At 37.7% G+C, this 20,000-nt stretch overlaps 1 protein-coding gene across 6 annotated transcripts in view; it reads left to right on the plus strand.

Moving 5' to 3' along the window:
* CDK14 (cyclin dependent kinase 14) overlaps positions 1–20,000 on the plus strand; it is a 542,651-nt gene that overhangs the window by 228,288 nt on the left and 294,363 nt on the right. The gene's annotated exons all lie outside the window — the stretch shown is intronic.

A 20,000-nucleotide genomic window follows, 5' to 3' on the forward strand; every position in this document is an offset into this window, starting at 1 on the left:
TAGCAAAGTATTTTATCTAGTAAGTTTGTATAATTTTGAAGAATCCAGAAAAATGTTAAACTGAATTTTCATCAGATATATTATCCATTAATAATCTATTTGTCCCTGGATATGCTGTAATTTTTAGGTTTATCAAATAGGATTAAACAGCATGACAGTGATCACTCCATCAAAGGAAGTTCTTTTCCCTTTGGACTTAGAACTTGGTTTCTCAGAAGCATTCTTACTAAGATTTTTTTTTTCCTTTTTGGGTGGGTGGAGGAAAGCCCGATACTTACAATTTAGACTTCACAGTTTTCTCCCTCAGTTCGTATTTCAGCTATTAATTAAAACTTCCAATTTGCATAGCACACAATGTAATGATCTTACTGTGTTGAGAGTATTACTGCTAGAAGACTTGGACTTGAACTCATAATTAATCTTTCTCCGCTTCTCTTAGAAAAACATATGGTATTTATGTAGCACCACTTCAGCCTTTAACTGTGGAATCATGAGATGTAACCATGATAATTAACATCCCAATTTTCACAGATGGATCTGAGAACATGTAATTTATAAAATACAAATGACATTGGTGGAGACTTTTATTGAGGAGAGTAGCTATTGGTATTGTGAATGTATTAGGATCCCATTTTGTAAATTACCACACTACTTTTTTAAAAAATTTGAAATAGGTTCCATGCTTTTTTTTTAAATATATAATAGAATGCATATTTGCAACATTTTTATCTTGCTAATGTCTGCCTGCGTCTGTTTATCATTTGAAAATTGTTGTCTTATGAAGAAGCCATTTATCTTCTCTATTTACATATAAATGATAGATACATTTGAATAATATGGTAATGTGGCTACAAGGACAGCTAGAGCTGAGCAGTTGAATATATTACATGCTACCAAGAATGGATGCAGATTCGCACATCAATGCAAATATAATTTCTTTTGTTTAATCGGTGATTTTGGAGTCAATAATGTATTCAGTTGACTTAGAATTGGGATTTTTGTTTCATATTTTCCAGTAGGTCTAGTTGCAATATTGCAATTAAGTCTAGATTTTTCTTAGTATACTTGACGAACTTTTATGTTTTGTAGAAAAAAAAGATTTCAAAAATGTACTTATTCCCCCCTCCAAAATTTGATGATTAAGCTAGAAAGAAAAACAGTTTGGCCTCTAAAATCAGTAACGTTAATAGAGAACCTAACAGAAATTAATATGAAAATATGTCCGTCAAGTCTTAAAAGAAAACTAAATATATTTGTGAGGCTAAAATCATTTGATGATTTTATATTCTGTGGAAGTGGCCACATGAAGGAAATTCACTGTCCTGAAATATTTGCTAACTGATTGAGACTGACTTTTAAACATGTCCTATAATATTTGCTAACTGATTAAGACTGACTGTTAAACAATCACTCTTCTTTGTGTGAGTGAAATTTCCCCTGGTCGCAGTTCTTGTGGAGCCATCCCAGGTCAATCAGCCACGTAATAGTGTGGACATCAGCAGTACTTTTCATGCAACGTTTTATTCCCAACTTCTCTGAGGGAGTCAAGACGTAGCTTAACCTGTTCTCTCTTTGAGAATGAGGCACGCTCGCATCATGCATGGTTTAGGACTGCCCTGCCTTGCCTCTCCTTGGGTCCCCCGCTCTGTCTTTATTTCCTCAGCTCCCCATTGTTCCTGCCTTCCTCTTTTCCGTCTAACGCTTGTCTTTTTCTGTTCCTTTCATCTCCTGCCCTTTTGCTCTCTCTGGTGGAGTACTTTTTGTTGCTACAACTAAAGTTTGGGTTTTGTTTAAGTAAAATGTTTGAATGGATCTCTGAAATCAGAGTTGGGGTAGGGGGTGGGGAAGAGTTCCAGGCTGTAGAAAAGGCTTACAAGAGTCTTCCGAGTTAGAGCTGGGGAGGTGTGGGCTTCTCGGCAGTGTTAGTGTGACCATGTGGCACTTGCCCAGTATAAAAATAACTCCCCAGAATATTTCCTAAAATTTTTATTTTTTTTATACTGCCTTTTCATTGCTTGTTGTTTGTACATCTGCTGATACCCTGAGGAAGATTAAAAGGCTCCTACATATTTTAATGGGTTAATCAGATTGCTTTCCTCCTAGTATCTAGCAGAAATAAATTCTGCTTTTTTCTTGTATGTTTCATAGTGATGGAAAGGCAATAATAATTTCAAAGCATGAAATAAATATCTTGGGAGTTAGAGCAGATGTAGGTGAGGGACATACGGTAGGAAACCAGAGGGCACTGTGAGCTTGGCATGATGAGTGGTGGATCAGAAAAGGAGGTGAAAGTATGACCACAATACTAGAAATCAGTAACTAAAATTTATTTATTTTTTTATGCTGAGCATTCTGCTGGGGGCTTTACATGCATTACCATTTTTGATGTTCTCAACAACCTCCTGGAACTATGAATGTCACTTTACACAGGAAAAGAAAACTAAGGATTAGGGAGATTAGGTACTTTTCCAGACCCATTTTACTCTGGTTCCCAATTGTAATGTTGTATCTCCCGCTTATTTTTACAACTGTAGTTAGATTGAGCTTTTGGTCAGAAGAAAGAGGAAAAGGAAATTTTCTTCTTTTTTTCCACCACCCTCCCTTATCTGCTCTTAAGATCCTGAGTGCAGTTAAATCCTGAATACGGTTAAACTGCTTTGTTCTTTAAACAAGTGTTGTGGACTGGTCAAAAGCCTCATCATTTAAGATTTTATTTTAATTATGAAATGTTTTTAAGTTTCCATAAAGCAAACTTATAATTACAGTATTGCCCCCTGTATATCACTGGGTTCTACTTACACACACACACACACACACACACACACAGGACCTTGTTGTTTAGCAAGCCCTGAAATATATCAAACACTTTAATGTGCAGTTTCCTAAACTTAGTGATTATATTGCCACATTTCAAAATTGTTAACATCAAAGTTGTTTTCTAAAAAAGGTTGATTTTATAGTTCCATGTAATTAATAGTACCCTTTTTTTGAGGAAGGGGAATGAGTAAGTTAAAAAGTGTAAGACAGGAGCACCTGGGTGGCTCAGTGGGTTAAGCGTCTGCCTTCAGCTCAGGTTGTGATCCCAGGGTCCTGGGATCAAGCCCCGCATCGGGCTCCCTGCTTGGTGGGGAGTCGGCTTCTTCCTCTGCCTCCCTCTCCCCCTGTTCCTGCTTTCTCTCTCTCAAATAAATAAAATCTTTAAAAATAAATAAAGTAAAATAAAAGTGTAAGAAAAATCCATACACGGTGCCCATTGAAACCCTAGGTATGAAAGAAAAGTAAAATAACTTAAGATTCACTAGGTACTATTGGATTTTTTTCTTTGGATTTTAGTTAAGTGTTCGAGGCCTTTTTTAACGTTCCTATGTAATTTGAGTTCCACCAAGTGAAACACTCTTATTTATTTATTTTATTATTTTTTAATTTAAATTTTGATAGCTAACATATAGTAACATTCTTCTTTATGATCATATACATACTGCATAAATACATTTCTGATCTTTGCTTTAAAAGAGAACTTGAAGTCCAGCTGCTTTGTGTTAATCCCATGGATGACATTGCAGGTTACACAAAAGCCTTGGGAGGACCAGAATCATGAAATAAGTGATGAACAGTTAGTGATGTGGAAGAGCACTGGAAGAGTTCAATGACTTTGGAGGTCATTATTAAGACTCTTCAGTGGATAATAGGATACTGCTAGTATACACTGTCTCTGAAGTACTGTGGAAAGCTCCTAAAATGTCTGAAATTTAGATTCTTACACACTTTCAAAGTGTGTAGTTATAATCTGTGAGCTGCAAGGTTGGGGACCTGCTGGAAAACATGCTGCTCAGTTTACTCCTGTTTTCAGTCCTGTCTTCCTGCCATTGTTGTCCAATGTGAAGGAGCATTTTTAACCAAGGAATGAGTCAGTTAGCTTGAAAAATATATCTGGTTTCACAGATATATAAAAAAGGCATTGTTATAGCTGCCTTTTTTCCTACATGGGTTTGAGTGTTGGCAGAGAGATACTATAGAAAATAGTGAAAGTGCTAATAGTTTTTTTCTACTTAAAAGAAAGTTAAACAATTTAGTTTTTTTTCCCCTTTTCTTTCCTTTTTTGGCCAAAGACAAATTAGTGCCACATTAACCTATTTAACATCATGCTGAAAAATTTAAAACATGTGATTATGTAAATATATATTACTATTAAAGCACATAACTATCCTGTTCTGGTTTTTATTACATGAGATCAAAGTATGTGTAGCAGAACTCTTCATTGCACATTTAATTATTATGTATAAGAAGAAAAACAACAATCTTATAGCTTGTCGTGATATTCACTGGAGCACTCATTTCTTCTGCTGTGGGGCAAACTAGTAAAATAGTCAAACTAATGTGCAACATTATGTAAAAAAAAATCTATATTACATATGAAAAAAAATCTATATTACATATGAAAAAATATGTAAAAAATCTATATTACATATGAAAAAAACAGTTTTTTTAAATCACAAAGTGATTTATGAATCACCAAAATTCATGTAAGTTTTTTTTTAAAAAAGATTTTACTTATTTGAGAAAGAGAGCACAAGCGGGGTGAGGGGCAAAGGGAGAAGCAGACTCCCTGCTGAGCAGGGACCTGGATGCAGGGCTCGACCCAGGGACTCGACTCTCGGGGACCTGATTTCAGACTCCATCCCTGGACTCTGGGATCATGACCTGAGCTGAAGGCAGACACTTAACCTACTGAGCCACCCAGATGCCCCTATTTTTATAGTACTTTTATTCTACAAAGCCATCTCTCATATACATTATTCCATCAGATTCCATCTTTAGCCCTTTGAGGTACAGAAGGCATATATTATTGTTGCCCAGTTTTGTTTGTTACCCAGTTTTTATCGAAGAGGAAAAATAATGCTTAGAGAATTTAAAGTGAAATCACTCAGTTAAGTTAAAAGGGTAAAGACAAGACTTCTGTGCCCAGATGCTTGTTATCCTCTCTCACCTTGATGGCCAGTGTTGGGATGAAGACCCATCTTCAGAGTTTTATATGATGGTCTGAGGTGTGTGTGATGTTCAGTATGGGACTGGCAGCTGAAAGTTATGTTCTTTCTTTGCTCCCTGCCACACAATTTACCTCATTCTTTGGTTTCTCTGCCTCATACATTTTGATTTCTAAGTCTCTGAGGAATGCTTTAATTTGCATGATTTTAAGCCACATCTGTTCTCAAAAACTGTAGCTCTCCATCAGTATTCTGATTTCCAGATTAAACTCTCCTGGAGCAATGGAACATTTTTCTGCTTCCTGTGAGATAAAATACATGTGCACGTGTACAGGCACATACAGCTGTAAATGGGGGTGATCGGGGCACCTCGCGAGAAGGTGAGGGGTATTTATGTAAAAAACCTGAAGGAGGTGAAGGAGGAACACACAGATATTTGAGGCACGTAGTGGAATTCAGGATATATTTTCAAGGCTGAGCTGATAGCATTTGATGTGGGATTTGACAGATGAAGAGGAGTCAGGGATGACCCCCAAGGATTTGGACTTGAACAGCTATGATAGTGGAGCTGCTGTGAGGAAGGATGGGGCAGAGTGCAGGAGGAGCCGAGTGCAGGAGGAGCCGAGTGGGGAAGACGTGGCTCCGATTTAAATGGGTTAAAGTTGACATGCACCTTGTATGTGCAAACGAACATGTCACAAGGCAGTTGGATGCATGAGTCTAGAATTTAGGAAAGAGATCCAGGGTAGACATTTGGAAGTTGTCTGGGTTGTAGATATTGTTTGACAAGGGGATTGTATGGGATCACCAAGTGTGGTAATTGTTACATTGGTGGTCCTCAATGAACCATGTCTTTGTATACTCACCCCCTTGTGCAATCCTTACCCCTCAATCTAGGTAGGGCTTTTGGTTGCTCTAACCAGTGAGCAACATGGTGGAAGTGACACTGCCATTTGTGGTCCTGACAGCTTCTCTTTTGCACTCTTGAGCGTCCTGACCAGGATGTGTTAGAATTCCAGTTGTCTTGCTGAAGAAGCCATGTGGCGAGGGAGAAGCCACGGAGGACATGGAAGAGAACGGAGAACCTAGAACACAGTGTAGAGTTGGGCTCTACATATCGGACCCCAGCCAAGCCATTTGCCCAGCCAGCCTAGCTAAGTGCCAGATGTATGACGGGAGAAGCCATCTTGGGAAGGGGGGAGGGTGGCATATTCCGGGCTCACAAGTATCACCTGGCGCCAAGGGCCATTGTCCCTGATATGCCTTTTCTGAATTTGCAACCCAAGAATTGTGCGAAATAATAACATGGTCGTTGTTTTAAGCCATCCAACATAGGGTTGGTTTGTTGTATGCAGTCAATAACTAAAACAGCCTATGAGTGAATGAACACAGAAAATGGAAAGGAATTTTATGGACTGACCTCTGGGGCATTCCACCATCAAGGGTCACAGTGATAAGGAACTGTCAATAAAGGATACTGAGAAGAAAACACCAGTAAGAAAGGAGACTGTTCATGAATTCAGAGGAAGCGGTTTCATCTGAGACTGAGTGCAAGAGCAGAGCAAGTGCCTCTCCAGTGCCTAGCCCAGTGTCTGGCACATAGTAAGTGCTTAGCAACTCTGTTTTCTGGGAGTGAGTGAGTGACATTTGAAGCAGGAAGAACAAGAGATTATAATAGTGTCACCATCTAAGGCAAACAACTGAGAGAAAGCGGAACTAAGTCACATTTTAAAATTTTTTCTTTATCTTTCTTTATCTATTTATCTACATCCCATCTTTAGTTTCCGTCGACAGTCTTTAGTTTTTTTTTTCTCTCAAACCAAATATTCTTCCAAGCAGAAGGTGCAGAGCAGATCTGCCTCCACAGCAATTAGAGCAGGCCTCGGACAACGGGACGGTCAGAAACCACCTTGTTGTGTCAAAAGGAATTAAAGGGCCTGGCTGCTCTGAATAAACGTACCCGTCCGAGTTCTCTCTTGCCAGCAACAGAAATTCTCTTTGGCTGAATTAAACAGACGAGTTTATTGAGAGGATATCATGTGGCTGACGGACCTGCTGGGAAGACTTTAGAAACCAGCGGGAACGGTGTAAAGCTGACGATGCAGACTGGAGCCAGAACCATGCCACGGAACCGGCCACGGAGCACCCTGCTGCCCCCAGGAGTGTCGGCTCCAGACACTGTCTCTTACCTCACTGTCCTGACCACCCCAGCGACTGGAGGTTATTACCTCTGCCGATGATGTCAAAATAGCGTTGACATTCTCCCTGCTTCTTCAGGTTGCGTTAGCTCCTACTGCAGAGTTCAGTTTGGTCGTGTGTGGTAGATCACACTAGGTCACATGCTCACGTTTTGACTGCACAGGCACCTGAGAAAGCGGCCTTTTGGCTTTTGCAATAGCAGCGGGGCCTTGCCTTCCACCAAAATGCATAAAGGCAGGGGATTTTCACAATACAGGGAGTACGATCAAATTTAGAACACACTTTGCTCAGTTCCCTGCTCTTCCCAATCCCCTCCCCCCCAAAAACACCTCATGAACATCCACTGGAATGAGTTCATTGTGTAGCCCCAGATAAATTACATCTAGAATGTGAAAAGAAGTGCCTGTGGTGTATTAGTAGAACTGTCATTTATAATCTTTGAAAAATCAAGAATGAAGGTGAGCAGAAGTGATGCTGGTTTTTAAAAGATGGTGGTGGGGGGGCCTGGGTGGCTCAGTTGGCTAAGCATCTGCCTTCGGCTCAGGTCATGATCCCAGAGTCCTGGGATCAAGTCCCACATCGGGCTCCTTGCTCAGCAGGGAGCCTGCTTCTTCCTCTGTCTGCCACTCCCCCTGCTTGTGCTCTCTCTCTCTCTGACAAATAAATAAATAAAATCTTTAAAAAAATTTAAAAACAAAAATAAAAGGTGGTGGGAAACAAACCTGAATCTATAGACACAATAAGCACATGATAGAACGTTAGTGAAATTCAAAATTAGATCTTTGGATATTAAAGTCTAATAATCTTCATTCCCTTTTAGTAAGTAACAGTGTTATTACTTGATTTCAGCAAAGCTTGTGACAGCGGCTCTCATGACATTCTTAGAATGAAAGTGAAATCCAGTTGTCACAAGATTATTATTCTTTCCGTTTATTGCTGGATGAACAACTTTACTCAAAGCCTATTGATTAATGAATTGACATCAGGGTAGAGAAAAGTTTATCAGGGTATGCTGGAGGGCATTGTCTTTGACCTTGTCCTGTTTGATATTTTTGTTAATGACTTAGATGAAGACATGGTGATGGTGTGCTTGACCTATTTGTGTGTGTCATAGCTGGGAGCTATAATTAACACTTGGGGTGATGGAATCAGGGCTCGAAAAGAATCTGATGAAATGATGAGTGGAAACTACAGGGTGAATTGCTGTGGGACAAATAAAACAATGTGGTTAAGAGAAAAAGAAAAGGCATGCCCAAACTCATATGGAAAAACAGGGTGGAGGAAAATTAACTTCAAAATGCAGTTCATTTCATATGAAAAAGACTAGTAATTTCTTTGGTTCAATGAACTGAAGCAAACAGGAGTATGCACCTGGGGTGGCAAGAGGTCTGTGAACCATGCATAACATGGAAACAGTGACTTATTCAGGAGGATTAGATGTACTAGAGAGTAGAGAAAAGGTAATGTGTGTATTCCAGACAGGACAAGAAAGCCAAGCATGGGAGTTCTGGGGAGGATAATTTTGGCTTAATCCTGGGAAAGGTATTCAAATGTTTTGTGTTACTTATAAATTAAATGCAATGTCTTGAAGTGTAATGAATGTCTTATCGCTAAAGTATTCAAGTAGAGTGTAGGTTGATCCACATCAGAAATTCTGTAGGGAGGGTTCCTGACCTGTACTCTATGCAAGGGATTGAAATATGTAATTTAGTATGTTATTTCATGTTGTCCCAACCAAAACCATGAAGTAGGTGGAAGATTCCTCCATTTTGCAGATGAGGAAATTCATGCTAAGATGTCAGATACTCCATGTGTGCCCTTTCCAGTGGCTGCATGGTATCATCTCCTGTGTCAAGTGTGAATCTACCTGACTCCAACTTTACATAGCAAAGGACTGACTGAGGTTTTGCAACTGTTAGGTGAAGTCATTTCATTTGGCATAACTTTTAGAAGCAGAAACACAACTTGTTATGGTCATTCACTTCATTCATTCATTCATTCATTCATTCATTCATTCATTCATTCATTTGTTTTCTCCTCCAGCATATAGGAATTGTCTTCCAGGGATTATCCTTGAGCTCTAGAGATACAAATATAAAACCTTTGCTTTTAAAGAGGTTGAAGTCCTATGGAGGACTGTGGTCTTAGGCTAGATAGTGTCCGTGTGCCATTTGGGTTATAAGCTGCTGTCACAGGCCTTCCTGTGCCATGGGACTGGAACACATTTGCGTTTTAGTGAAAACAGTGAGAAAACCAGATTTGACTTACGGAAGAATTTCCTTATGGAAGAATTTCAAGGATGTTTTAGTTTCATGTATGGAGAACTAGTTATGCAGTGTCATAGTGTGATCCTATATTCTGAAGGGGGCTGGGTTGTCATTCAGATCCGAGTACCAAACATGAACAGATGTAAGCATTGTGGATGACTGAATGTGCAGGCAGCGTAAATAGAAGAATTCTGAAGCATACGGAGAGACTAAAGAGAAACAAACTTGCTTTCAGTCAGTGCTCTGTTATAAACTTTTCATTTTGTCTAATTGGTAGGACAAAGTCAATTACCTTCTTTGCTGTCCTTTACCCTAATGGCTTTTACTCATCTAACAAGGAATCCTGGTCTCTTTTAGTCATTTTCCATTGTATTTGTTCACTTACTATGTTGGGTGCTGGGATTTTAGTTTATTTTTCCGGTTTACATCATGCCTGTCTTCTCTGTGTTCTGGTTTTATTTCATATAGTTGCCATCCTTAGGAAGTCCTAATCATAGTTCAGTATTTTAACTCACATGATTTAAGATAGAAGTGTATCCAGTCTCTTAACTGTTGCTATAGTAAACCCCTGATTATCCACAAAAACACACAGTTTTGAGTACCTTCCTGTAGATAAAACTGCTTTAATGAGAACACACTCTGCCTCTGTGGGCTTCTTAAATTCTTAATTATTTTTCTTACTTTAATTTTGAATTTCATCATTTAAGCTATAGGCATGTAATGGGGAAGCTGGAATAATGTGTGATATTTGAAGAGAGTACACTGAAGAAAAGACTTTATTGGTAGAAGCAGATCATAGGGAAGGTAAGAACAGAAGTAAAAAGAGAATTCCTTTAGAAAAGAAAGAACATACTTTGCATATTAATTGTTTGGATTCTTTTTCCTCGCAGGAATTATTTCCATATTTCTTAAGTTAAGAAAACAGTAATCTTGGGACAACTAAGCATGTTTCAGGGGACAGGTGGAGGCCGTAGAGTGATGCATTCAATGTAATAAGACTGACAGTAATGATCAGCTTGGAGAAATTAGAGAAATGTTCCAACTTAAGTGCTAAACTTGCTGTCTGATGAAAGTACCCGAGATCAGAAGAGGATCAATAATTCCAGTTACCTTCACATTATGTTTGATTAGGTCGTGAAGTAATTGAAGAAAAAAAATCATAAGCAAATTTATCTCTAAGTGAGAAAGTATACATTATTATATATCATACAAAATGGGGTGTCTGCAACTTCTCACCAGTTTTCAGAAATACATTGCAGTATAACAGCCGTTCAGGATTTTCTTTCCTTTTATTGTCGTTAGTGTTATTGTTGCTGTTACTATTTCGTGCATTTCAAGAACACTTTAATTAACATCATATAACGTTTTAGTCTAATATGTGTTTTGTGCTTTGGTAAAGGGATGTTAAACCCATTCCAGGTTTATTTAAATCATTCATTTTTGTTGATGTGATTGTTGTTTTTATGTGAGTTACACGTCATACGCATATAAAGAGTCAAGTAGTTTCATAGTTCGCTATGAAAAACAGCAGTTTTTTACTTTCCAATCTTTTAGGTGATTCTTTTGGATTTTCCTCTGAAAATCTAGTAAAACTTTCTTTTATTACTACCTCTTGTCACCTTTTGGCATCATCCATTGACTCCTATGGTGGAAAACCTGAATTTAGTGGGGTTTTTTTTCATTATTCCATTTTTAACAAGTGAATGCATCCTACCCTGCGGCCCTCCCACCCTCTCGTCCTCTTAGTGAAGATGTAATGTAATTTTGATTAGATCAGAAGTTCAGTATTGACATTATTATGTCGATAAAAATCTTGTTTGTAGCTGAGGCATATAGTATACTGTGATTACTTTTTCCTCTTCAGTTCAACCTTTGGTTTCCCTGAAATTAATAACAGTTTCCAATTTTCCATTTCTACCATTAATTTAAGGCCTTCTCAAGCCTCTGTCTGGTGCATCTCCCTTCTCTGGCTTCGTGGGATGCCCTTCTGCTCTCTCCTGAGGTGGAGCTTCTTCTCTCTCCATCTCATGTTGTTTTATTTTGGGGGAACACAGTTTCTCGTAGCTTTCTGGGAAAGAGTGTGTGGAAGTTTTGTTTTTGTTTTTTTTTTTTTTTAGATATTGCATTTCTGAAAATATCTTTATCCTGAGCTCATGCTTGATTGACATTTTGAATAGATACAGAATTCTTGGTTGGAAATAATTTCATTAGAATTTCAGTCGGATTGCTCTATTGTTGTCTAGTTTCCATTGTTTCTGTTGAAATGGCTTTCTTTATTTCCAGTGTTCTGAAGTTTCATGATGAAGCAAAAAATAGACCAGGATGCCAGCTTTATTTTCATTTGCACCTTTTCAATCTGGACATTCCTGTCTTTACATTCTTCTTCTTCTTCTTTTTTTAAACAGTTTTATTGAGATGCAATTCCCATAACAGAATTCACTCTTTTCAAGTGTCTACTTCAATTTTTTTTAGCATATTCACAGAATTTTGGGAACCATCATGACTATCTGATTTAAGAAAATTATGTCACCCCAACCAGAAGCTCCCCTACCCATTAGCAGTCACTTTGAATTCTCTACCTTTCCAAGGCCTGGGGAACACTAATCTACTTTGTGTCTCAATGGATTTTCCTGGACTTCCTTATAAATGGAATCATTACTATGTGACCTCTTTTTTTTTTTAAGATTTTATTTATTTATTTGACAGAGAGAGAGACAGCGAGAGAGGGAACACAAGCAGGGGGAGTGGGAGAGGGAGAAGCAGGCTTCCCGCCGAGCAGGGAGCCCGATGCGGGGCTTGATCCCAGGACCCTGGGATCATGACCTGAGCCGAAGGCAGACGCTTAACGACTGAGCCACCCAGGCGCCCCTACTATGTGACTTCTTGTGATAGGCTTCTTTCACCTTGCATTATGTGTTTGAAGTTCATCCATGCTTTAGAGCATATAACAGTACTTTTTTTTTTAATGTAATATTCCGTGGTATGGATATACCACACCAGTCATCTGATGACTCTGTCTTTAAGTTCTTGAGACTGTCAAGCTGTTTTTCAAAGCGGATGCCCCATTTTATGATCTAACCAATGGGGTTTGGGGGTTCCAGTTTTCCACACCTTCAGCAATACTTTTTGTCTGTCTTTTTTTTTTTTTATTACAAGCGGATATTTGATGGTTTCTTGTTGTCATTCTTTGAATTTCCCTCCCAACTAATGATGTTGAACATTTTTTAGTGCGCATATGTCCTTCTGTTTCAAGACATGATCTTAAATTATTTTGTTGTGATTTCCTCCTTTCATTTTCTTGTTTTTCTTTGGATCTTTTATTATTTAAATGTTGAACCTCCTGTATTCCTTTTCTAATTTTCTTGTCTTTTCTTCCCTACTTTTCTAATTATTTTTCCTTTAGCCCAGCCTTAAGGGACATTTTCTCAACTTACTGTTTCATCTCTGCTGTTGAGGGTTTTACATTTTAATATTATTTCTGAGATACCTTTTTGTTCTCAGATTATTCCACTCTATAATATTCTTATCTTGTTTCAAGGTTGCAGTATCTTTTCTTACCTCCTGAAGTATTAATAATAGTCCTTTTTTTTTTTTTTTTTTTAGTCTTCCTAACAGTAATTTCTCTGTTTCTACCAAGCTGTCACTGTTTTTCTTTTCGTTTGTTCTGGTCTCTTCTCTGGAGTAAATATTAGAGGCGTTGGTTTGATAGCTGGGGATTCTTGGCTATCTTACTTAAAGATGGCACAGTAACAACCTTAAAGATGGGAGCTTCAAGATGCAGGCAGCTGGTTCGCCATTCGTTTCAGTGTAGGAACCAGCCAAGCCAGTTTGCTGAGAAATCCTTGATACTCCTACCCATCTTTTCCTGCAGTGCTCAGAGATTCCCAGTGAAGATTCTGCTGAATTCCTGCCTGGAGGGTAGAGGCCTAGCTGTTCTGGAAGCAGAGTGGGGTATAGGACCCCCCGGTAATTATCCTGTTTCAGGATGCTATCCCTGTCCCTAACTGGTTGAGTGTTCCAGTTCAGATGCTCTGTTTTACCCTCTCTAGGTATGAGAGAGGCACTTCGATATGTAAGCAGAGTGGGAAAGTCATCTAAAGATTAAATAACTACTGAAAAGACTTCCAACCAACCTCTCTTCCACACTTTAGACCACCACATATTGACCTGTTCCTTCCCACGCCCGTGCTACCCACCCTGAGCCTTCTGGTTGTTCTGTTTATAAATAGGGCCGCTTCTAGGCTTTCCCCTCTGCCAGGTTAATAAATAATTTGTTTGTTTGTTTGTGTTTTGCTCTGCTAAACATGCTACCATCTGTTTTGGAGCTTCTAAAATTGGGTGTGGGATTCAAGAAGGTGCAAAGAAGGTGTATATGTTCAGTTTTGCGTCTTTACCTTGGAATCTCATCAATTCTTAATAAGTTTAAATATGAGCAAATGCTCGAGCCTATCATTGTGTAAACCACTGTGTAATTAGATCATTTTTTTCACATTGATGATTGTGAAGCATATAAATCTTTGCTACTTATCAATTGTCAGAGTTCATCAAATGTGACAAGGCTAGTGGGAGTGAAGATATTAATATTAACTGTTACTAGATTATTGTCCCATCAGTAAAATTTTAGGCACATGGGCAGTGTCTCAAGTGCAAGTGTGCCTTCTTTAGGATGTCCTGTCTTGATGGAAAATATTTTTGCTTGATAAAAGGTCGGTTAGTCATTATTCTGTTTGTTCATTTGTTGTCATAATTTGTTATGATGATCGTGGATGTGGATATACTCATACATTTGATACCATTTTAAAGCCATTAAGAACATTTTTACAATGTAAGTGTATAAGAAAATAAACAAAGGTGAGAAAAGTTCTGATTTTTAAATTTAATTATTAAGAACATATGCGGCTCCTGGGTGGCTCAGTTGGTTAAGCATCTGACTCTTGATGTTTGGCTCCGGTTCTGAAATCCAGCCCTGTGCAAGGCTCTGCCCTGGGTGTGGAGCCTGCTTGAGATTCCCTTCCTCCCTTTCTGCCCCCTCCCCCCCTTAAAAAAAGTATTAAGAATGTATAGATTGCTTGTTTAGCCAGGTTCATTATGGTTTTGATTGCTGTGTATAATTAGAGACCTCCTCTTTAGAAAATGAATATTTTAGTGGTTCTCGGTTAACATCCAACTTCAAGGGAGTCATTTACTTTTTTTCTCACTGGCAGGTACAAGTCCAGTTAGAAATCCCCAAAAGATGCTCATTCAGAACCTGAGAAATTAATTTGTCGTGGCAGCTATTTGCTAAGTAAGAATTTTCCATCTTCTAGGTTTTTCCTTTTCTCTTGATTACGTGATCTGTGTTTTAAAGCTTTGAATTTCGGCTCTTAGCTTTCACTTCAGCCATCACGGAGACGTTTGGAAGATTGAATTAGTTCTCTTTCTTCCTCCTTCTATTTCTCTACCCTTTTTACTTGGATAAAGAAGTTAAAAGCATCAAGGAAAGATGAAAATGTTGAGTAGTCTCTAGCTAGAATTTAGGAAGTATATTAAGGAAAGATATCTAATTCTAAAAATAAGGTAATCAACAATACTGGGGAAAAGAGGAATGATGAGAGATGATTAGTAACAGAATATTTATTAGAAGAAAAGAAAGGACTAAGAATTTTTTTTTTCTTTTTGGTAATCAGATTTCACCTGAGTAAAAATACCATGAACTGAGTTATATCTTAATAAAGGGTGGAAAAGGGGGACATAATCATTCTTGTTTGTCATCATGACATCTGGTAAGAAGAATGGGCATCTAGTTTCCCTGAGGCGAGGGGCTGGTTTATCTTTTGGTGTATCTCATAGTAAAATTTCAGTGGGAATTCTAGAAATCTTTGCCAAATTGATATGATTATTTCCACAGAGTAGACGCATCAGGCATGAGAGTGTGTGTGTGTGTGTGTGGTGTGTGTGTGTGTGTCACAAACGTAGTAGAGTTTTTTTAAGGTTTTCATTAAAACACAGAGTGTGACAGACTCAGAGACACGGGGTCTGTATCTTCCTTTAAAGGAGGACTTGCTTCCTTGCTACAGGAAACAGTCACAGGAATGCTTCCCCCTGCCAGCAGCTCCAGGATCTGCAGAGACCCATCTGGAATGAGGCCATGCCTTCTTCCAAGCATCCTGGATCCAGGGCCTATGTTAGTTGGGAGTATAAAGACCTGGTCATTTCTGCCCAATGCAGGGCAGCTCTGGTGCCAGGTTGGCCAAGGCTTTATTGGCCTGCGTGGCACCATCATTTCCTTTCCTATGTCCAATCCTGCTTCCTTATCCTTCCTTCCACCTAATAAACACATTTTAGTTCTTTTACATAATAAGCATGTTGTACCCCCAGACTCTATCTGGAGAACCCAACCTATAACACAGAGCCATAAAGATTAATTTAAACACATAATTTAACCCTGTAATTTAACAGGGATTTGTTCTCTTTTAGGGAATTACAGTTAGACTATGGGGTGCTGACTTAAGTATCCAAGTATACCAGACATGATACCAGAAAATCATAAGATGTCTGGAGTTCAGAGGGGGTAAAAAAAATACACAGTATAGCAAGAACTTCTAGAAAAATTAACTTTAGATGATGGATGATTGAGTGAGTTCATGAAATTGTAGCATGCCTTCGAAGTTACTAAATCCTTGACAGCAGGACTCTGAAAAACAAACTGAGGGTTTTAGAGGGGAAGGGGGTTGGGGGATAGGTTAGCCCGGTGATGGGTATTAAGGAGGGCATGTACTGCATGGAGCACTGGGTGTTATACGCAAACAATGAATCATAGAACACTACATCAAAAACTAATGATGTAATGTATGGTGACTAACATAATAAAATAAAACTAAAAAAAAGATTAAAAAAAAGTCAGTGCAGTGATGAGCACTGGATGATGTATGGGAGTGTTGAATCACTATATTGAATCACTATATTGTGCACCTTAAACTAACATAACACTGTATGTTAACTATACTGGAATTAAGATTTTTAAAAAGTCAGTGCAAATATATATACATATATGTAAATATTTAATAGTCTTACTATATTATCAGTGGGAAAATGTGAGTATTATTTGCCTAATGCAGAATACTGTATTCTTAATATTCGGATCCCAATGCCTGCAGGAAGATTTTACCTCCTTTCCATTTTGAACTTAGGTCTGATGATATGGATGTCTTTGGCCAATAAATTGTGAGAAAAAGTTATTTGTTATCACAGCATACATAGCTCGGCCTGTCCTGACTGATAACCCTAAGTTACTTAGTATCCATCCACCCCAGAGAAAGTGGATATGACCATGTGTTATATTTCAAGACTTTTTTTTTATGATTCATACTGCTCAGATGCATGTTGTGTGTGTATGTCTGTATGTTTTTTTATATGTATACTGCACTCATATACTACATATGCTATTTTTTAACCTTTTAAAAAACTCACAGAAGTTAGTGCTACCATTGTTTTGAAATCAATAAGTGTAGCTATGTAGCACTGTTTATCCACCTTTTAAAATTCATGTGCCTTTGTCTTAATATAAAAATCTCATGCTTTTTTTGGATATCACTTTAAACCTTGGATAAATTTAGAGTTCTTAATAAAACAAGCGATGATTTTAAAAGATTTTATTGAACACTTGGTTCTGGCTTTTTGACATTTAAAAACCACATGTTTTGTCAGTGAGGGCATTAAATCAGCTTGCTTACCACAAGCTTTTGTATCATTAAATAGTGTCAAGGATCAAGGACAGATGAGGTCACCTTCCATGTCACCTATTGTTTCTGCTGTGTTTTTTTTTTTTGATAGAAATTATTACAACCAGCTTCATATATTGAGTATGATAATTACATGCCAGGCCTACTAGTTTATTTGGAAGTAAATATTTAGATATTTTGTCCTAAATTTTTTTTGTAGCTGTTTCAAATTCAAGCACCATTAACTTCTTTTACATTTTGCTAAGACTTTCTTTCAAATGGTATTTTTAACCACAACACCAAGACAGCCCTACCTGAATTCATTCTAGATAGACTTGGTGAGATTTTATTCTTTCTCTTGAAATTTTTTCCAGTAACCCTTTTATGGCAAATTGCACTAAGTCAAAAGAATGAAAAGATATTTTTAGCTCTGATTCACTGAATACATAATTAGATTTTGGCATAAAAGCTTAAAACATATCATGAGGAGCAATAATGTTGGTCTTCACTCCTTGAAGTTTCAAGATTCATATTCAAAACATCAACTCTATCTGCCAGATATGTCAAGCTCCTGGGAAAGTTATTATCTTGGCAAGTTTGCAAGTGTCTAATGAGAAAAAAATTAAAAGTTGTTTTTTAGGAGATCTTTAATTTCATACTATGCATAGTAAGGAATTAGCCCATTTTCTTTGTCCATGAATTGAGCAAAGCCCAGTAACAAGAAAGATGAAAAAGTCAGATCTTTGACAAAATTTTTTATGACAGGTAATTCAGCAGTTTGACTTTTGGCTGTAGATCCTGAAAAAGAGCTACTTTAGAATTTCTACTCTACATTTTGGCAGTGCTCGGAGTACAAGAATTCATGAATTTGGGATTCCGCACCCGCCCACCCGTGATCTGAGGTCTTCTTATTCTTTGCTATTAAAGGAGCTACTTGAAACAAAACTTTTACAATTTTCTGGATTTCTAACAGTGTGTTTTACTACTAGTACTTCAGTTTCTTTTTTTTTTTTTAAGATTTTATTTATTTATTTGACAGAGAGAGACACAGCGAGAGCAGGAGCACTAGCAGGGGGAGTGGGAGAGGGAGAAGCAGGCTTCCTGCGGAGCAGGGAGCCCGATGTGGGACTCGATCCCAGGACTCTGGGATCATAACCTGAGCCGAAGGCAGACGCTTAACGACTGAGCCACCCAGGCGCCCCAGTACTTCAGTTTCTTGCATTTCAGGGCATCAGACTCTGCAGGTAAAAACTTGCATTTTAAAAAAACAATGTTGGTGTGACCCTTGTATTCACTAAGTTTAAGAAATCTAAATTACTTTGACTCTTTGTGTACTATATTGAAATAATTACAGTTGTGCTTAATAATGACATAAGCATGCAGATGTGCTTCAGCTGTGCCACAAGAATAGCGATATAAATTACCTTTTTCATCAGGCATTGCCATTTGGCCAGGACTTTTTCTGAAAGCTTTGTCCTTTTATACTCTATGTATTTCCACCAGCCAGGAAGATTTAAATGAGCTCTACCTTTGTAATATAGATTTATTTTTAAAACCATTTCTCTAATTCAAGAGTTTTTTATGTGTCAATTTTCTATAGCCCACAAACTGCCCCGTTTATAATCAGATATTTATAACCACATTTAAGAACTCCAAAGTGTTTTGAATTATAAAATCTTACTAGCATAACTTCTAATATATCCCTCTGTATTTCCTTGGGGGAGAAAACGTCCTAATATTTTTACTACTGGATCAAGTGATATGAGCAAGGTTATAAATGTTTCATTTTAGGTAAGAGGAAGAAGAGTATTATTCATATTTATTTGACTGTCATTCTTATTTCCCTCAAAGTCATCACTGAGCTCCCAAATAGTGAATAGTTTTTATTCATTTGTATACATTTTACAATACTTTATCCATTCTAGGATTTTGAAAATATATTTTGATTTTCATTTTTTAGGCCAAAAAAGACAGGTGACAGTTTAACAAATTGTATGTGTTTACTATTTTAATTGGATTATGTGTTCCAGAGTTATTATTTTTAAAATTGGAAAAACATATACCTGAAGCTCATTACAGTATAATTTATAAAGTTTTCTGAACCACACATCTGGTATGATCAGTGCTTCGGTGGGTGTTACTCTGACCCTTTAGGACCATTATTATAAACAGAAACCTCCTCTATTCTGCTTTGTAGCTGGCCAAAGTGATCCCAGACTGGCGTCTTTGGTTCTTCTACCTTAACTTCCCTCTTTACTGCCGTCTTTGTCTCCTCTCTTCCATTTTAGTTCTGTTTCTAACTTTTTCCCCTCGTGTTGCTCTTATCCTATAATTTCAGGATCTCCTGTATTTCTAGCAGGGTGGCTCCAGAGGGTGTTTTCAGTGTTAAGATATTCTTGAAAACTATTTCAGTTCTTTTCTTTTCTCTTTGATCTCCTGCTTTGACTCCAAAAAATTTTATGTGGCCCACTTTGTTAATCTTTTTTTCTTTCCCCAAATTTTTGAGGATGTTGGATGATCAGAGCATTCCATTCTTTATACCCATTGGCTTTTTATTTTTCCTTTTAAAAATCAAACTGGCTTCAAAATAATATGAACATCTTTTTAAAGTGGTTATTTCACTCCATTAAAATTTATTATATGGTTTAGGCTTGTGAGTGGTTTCCCCGAGGGCATATAAACCATACTGGGGAGCTCTTTCCTTCACTGTTTCAAGGGAAAACATTTTACACATTCTTCTGATGCAGGAATAACATATGTTTCTGTAGAACTACAATGTTCTACTTCTGGAAGATCCCCCCAAGTTTCTTGAAACTTTCCAAATTTATACTTTGAATTTTTTTAATTTT

This window comes from Callorhinus ursinus, unplaced genomic scaffold (genome assembly GCF_003265705.2).
Source record: "Callorhinus ursinus isolate GAN/ISIS: 27379988/994484 unplaced genomic scaffold, GSC_fseal_2.0 scaffold12, whole genome shotgun sequence".
In the NCBI taxonomy this organism is placed as follows: domain Eukaryota; kingdom Metazoa; phylum Chordata; class Mammalia; order Carnivora; family Otariidae; genus Callorhinus; species Callorhinus ursinus.